Source organism: Mixophyes fleayi, chromosome 7 (assembly GCF_038048845.1).
Source record: "Mixophyes fleayi isolate aMixFle1 chromosome 7, aMixFle1.hap1, whole genome shotgun sequence".
Lineage (NCBI taxonomy): Eukaryota > Metazoa > Chordata > Amphibia > Anura > Limnodynastidae > Mixophyes > Mixophyes fleayi.
Window position 1 is genome coordinate 38,965,943 of NC_134408.1, and position 4,817 is coordinate 38,970,759.

A 4,817-nucleotide genomic window follows, 5' to 3' on the forward strand; every position below is an offset into this window, starting at 1 on the left:
TTGTCCACCCTTAACTTGACCAGTGATTAACAATACCTGTGGTTGGAGGTGGGGTTGCTTTGTAGAAATTGGATTTTTCTATTTCGCTTGCACATTTCAACATGGATGAGAAAATTGGGCTAATGTGTGCTATTTAGCAGCAGCTATTTATATAGCGCCACTAATTCTGCAGCGCTGTACAGAGAACTCTCACAACAGTCCAAATTCCCTAACATACACACAGCCCAAGAGAGACTAAGGTCAATTTAATAGCCAATTAACCTACTAGAATGTTTTTTGGAGTGTGGGAGGAAACGCACGCAAATACGGGGAGAACATACAAACTCCACACATGGTCAGGTATCGAATTCATTAACCCAGTGCTGTGAGGAAGAAATCATCACCATTTATTTATATAGCGCCACTAATTCCGCAGCACTGTACAGAGAACTTATTCACATCAGTCCCTGCCCCATTGGGGCTTACAGTCTAAATTCACTAACACATAGGAACACATACTAGGGTCAATTTGTTAGCAGCCAATTAACCTACCAGTATATATTTGGAGTGTGGGAGGAAACCCACGCAAACGCGGGGAAAACATACAAACTCACAGATAAGGCCATGGCCGGGAATTGAACTCGTGACCCCAGTGTTGTAAGGCAGAAGTGCTAACCACTGAGCTGATTTTTATTGCTCACCCATTTCTTGAAGGTGGCTTATGAAACCGTAATGCACAAACATAACCTATATACATACACTGCATTTATGAAAGATACAGCTGGTTTGGTTTATCAACTAAGTATATTTGTGTGTACAGGTATGGTATCTATTATGCAGACTTGTTGGGGGAGGATCTATATTTAGGAGCACCATGACTGAGCTATAGTAAAAAAGACTCCTATCTTTTCCCGCAGGGCCCCTGAGACCTAGACCCCCTCATTAAATTGTTTAGCAATGCCCTTCATAGTATCCATTGGAAGAGACACATGGTGATCTAGTCTGTGTGTATGGTAGACATCAACAATTATTTACTCCCACCTTTCTGATATAAGGAATTGTCTAGATTACTGTTTTCCATATAAGATATTCCATACCTTTATAGCAGTACCAGCAGTAAAGAGATGATTGATTAGTGCAGTGACAGACCCATAAACTGTGAGGAACGATTGTGTTTCTGGTTTATGTTGGGCAGATGATTTCATTGTTCAGCTTGGAATAAACAATGTCAGACAAGTGCAGAGCACCTCTCTCCTGTGTTTTGTCATTTGCTGCAGTAATTAGCTTATGAAATCACTGCTGCCAGATGAGGTTTGGATTAACTGAAGGTCTAGGAGATTGTGTTGCTATATTTTATCATGCAGTGTAAATGGGCTCCTAAAACAATGACAGTAAACAGTGGTTTTCTCATGCCTTATTCCCCAAGAATCTTGTGGGTTTATGAAGTTCACCTATCTCTATTTTATTATCTGTAGTGACCATAAGTGGATTTCATTTATGCAAATGAATTAAGCATCAGCTATCTTTGAGAATCTCCTCATACATGATAAAGCTTTTGGGTAATTATGGGACCAGAAACACCAGTGATTTCTGATCCAGGGTCTTTCAGATGTTGATCAGAAGGTCAATTTGATTTTGCAGCCAAATGACCAAATCTGATTGCATATGGCAACTTTTCCCCATGGGAGTCCACTATTTGGGTAGAGTGCTGAATGGCGGGATCTTTCTTGTTTGGTCATTTTGGGACCAAATCGTATATAAATCTGTTGGCGTTCTCTCTGCATGTGATTTCTATTTTATTATGCTCCTAGATAAAGACTTGACAGCTCCTGAACTTTACATCATATATTTATTTATCCCTTCCCAAAGTGGTGTTCATATCAAGCAGCTGGAAATGGCCATGCACCAAATCATCAAATGTGGTGAAGGGAATATATGTCTCTCTAAATTACATTGCATAAATAAAATCTGTTCTCACTATGCTGCCTGTCGGCAGTTAAGATGAAGTTAAATGCCCCACTTACATTTCAGCTCTATGCCAATCTGTCTCCTTGTCCCCAAATGTTCTTGGTAATGGTAACCGGGGGCTGCCTGCCATTTTTGAACTTCAATTCTATGTTTTGTCCTCTTATTGTGGCATTGACTACATTATATATTATTCTGGAGGAGAATATCAATAATAATATAGGATTTAGCAGCCAACCAGTAAAATCTAGGAGCCATCAGGTTGTTTTTTTTCTTTTCTTAAGAGCCAAGGAAGACATGCTTCCTGTAACATCAATAGAAGTTATTCCTAAGGGAGGAATTCAATTAGCCGTGAAGTGTCTCGCGACCATTCTGGAGACACTTTTGTTGTAGGGATTTTGATAGAAATCTCCACTCATTCTTTCCTTGCGCCCCATAGAGATGCGAGGAAAAACGAGCTGGAGATTTCTACCATTAGTAATGGTAAAAATGTGCTAAGTGAATTCCCTCCCTAAGTGTTCAAAGTCAGCAGTAACTATTTAGCCACTTTGCTGGGATTTGTCCAGTCTTGTTCTGAGATATCCCTCAGTCATGTATGTGCCCTTTAACCTAAATAGCATGTGACCTTACTATTATGAAAAGTAACAAATCCCCTTTCTAATCTGTTTCGTTGTTACCATCTCTGACATTGTCAATTGTAGAAAATGCTATCCTTTAATGCAACTTCATAGTTTAATGCTGGCCATTAGAGCATTTGTGGTCCCAAAATGTCTTCATGCCCAATAATCTGCTTAAAATTGATCAGGTAGACTCCCGATAATGATCCTGTATGAAGATGACTGCAAATAACCACTTTTTGGCAGTGTGCACTGTTCTCTTCCGATTGCTGTAAATATTCCCAGTGATGCCAGGAGAGCATGTTTGGCTAAACTGAACTCTGATTCTGTTGCTCAGACTTGGTATCAGGAATGTACTGCCTGTTGCCAGCTTAACTGATTTTTCAATTGATTTTAGGCTCATTTATGAAGGCACATTTGTGGCAAAGTGATAAGCTAATTCAATGCCTGTTGATAAACTGAGATTATGAATCGGTTACCTATGGCTCAAATTTTTCCCAAATATGTTAAGTTTATATGTAATTATTAACACAATAATAAAACAAAACTGGGTATTAGACAAGCAGACAGGTAAGAGGGCCCTGCTAGAATTGACTTGTCATTTTTCTGTGAATTGCAGATAAGCCACAGTTATTTAGAAATTAGGTGAGAAGCCCGGGGTTTTATAGCTGCTTAGGGTGGGGGGGGCAATATATTTGTAGCATAATGTAGCATTATTTCAGGAGAAATGGTTTGCTGCTTTCCTATATTGTAAAGATAATATACAATAAAATGGCATTTCCTTCTGTGGAAAAAGGGCCCCATTTAAATGTATAGGAACATTGTTCTTTTGGTTGCCCCATTAATCTCTAAATCCTTATTTTATGACTATTTGATCTTTGCTTTCTAGAGCAAGCTTATAACTGTCTGTTATATTATCTACCATCTGTTACACCCTAATTGATTATATGACTATGTGAAGGTGAAAGTCTGATTCTAAATGTTGGAGCAATCATCTGCTTTAGGTGTGATAAGTTATTTAGATCTATACACATAAAGGTATTTCAGTGCTGCTGACTGCAATCACATAAATGTGTTACACAGTAAAACAATACATGTGAAATGTATCATGTTCTTATCTACACATATACTTATATTTGGGGGGTAGATCCGTAGGTCACCTTGTTCAGATCTTTCCTCCATTATATAGTGATGTACCATAAAAAATACAAAATCATAACATAGTGTGATATTGTAACAACAATTAACATGTGTATGGTGAATATACCTTTGGGAGAAATAGGGCTACTGGACCCGGAATTTGGGAGGACTCTATTCATTCCATCTGAACAACCAGAGAAGTGGACGCCAGGGATATATAAACTACAAGCTGTTTATCCACTTTTATCTGGTAGGGACCCTCAAATACCTTTATGTGTATATATCTATTTAATTTTGGAATATTGTGTGATTCCTTTACGGCGTTTAGCAGTAGCTGATTTGTTGCGCAATCTACCTCTCTTATACATAATTTTTATTCTATTGTGATCAGTTATTTAACAACAAATGGTGGCCTAAACCAGACGTGTTCAATTATGCCCCTAGGTAAGGGTTTTAATTTTTTTCTTTTCCATTCCTCTCTGGGGTTGCATAATACTACTCCTTTCTCTGGAAAGCGGCATGAGTTGTCATTTGGCTGTTAAGGTATTAATTGCAAATCGCTCCTGTCTGTCATAGTTTGGCAAGACATTCTGGGGTTTGTAGTTCCACAACAGCTGGTCACTTTTCAGCTATAGCGTGCCTAACCATGGGTCTGCTTTACTTACTATTAGACAAGGCACAAGGTGACACAGGATGGTACCACATCCCTTGCCCCCCTATATTGTATGTTGTCCTCTAGAATGGACTCTGTTCTATACTTGTCAACGGAATTATATACTAACCAACAATCTGTGAACAGAGTCTCTCTCTCTCTCTCTCTCTCTCTCTCTCTCTCTCTCTCTCTCTCTCTCTCTCTCTCTCTCTCTCTCTCTCTCTCTCTCTCTCTCTCTCTCTCTCTCTCTCTCTCTCTCTCTCTCTCTCTCTCTCTCTCTCTCTCTCTCTCTCTCTCTCTCTCTCTTCCCCCCCCCCCCCCCCCCCCCCCAATACATACGCCCCCCTTTCTTCTTTAGGCTTTGCAGGAGTATACATATCAGGGCCTCAGTGAGGCATTTGTCTTCTGCTCTACTATTGCATATGAATGCTGTGCAAAACCTTACATTAAAGGGAGAAAAGTTA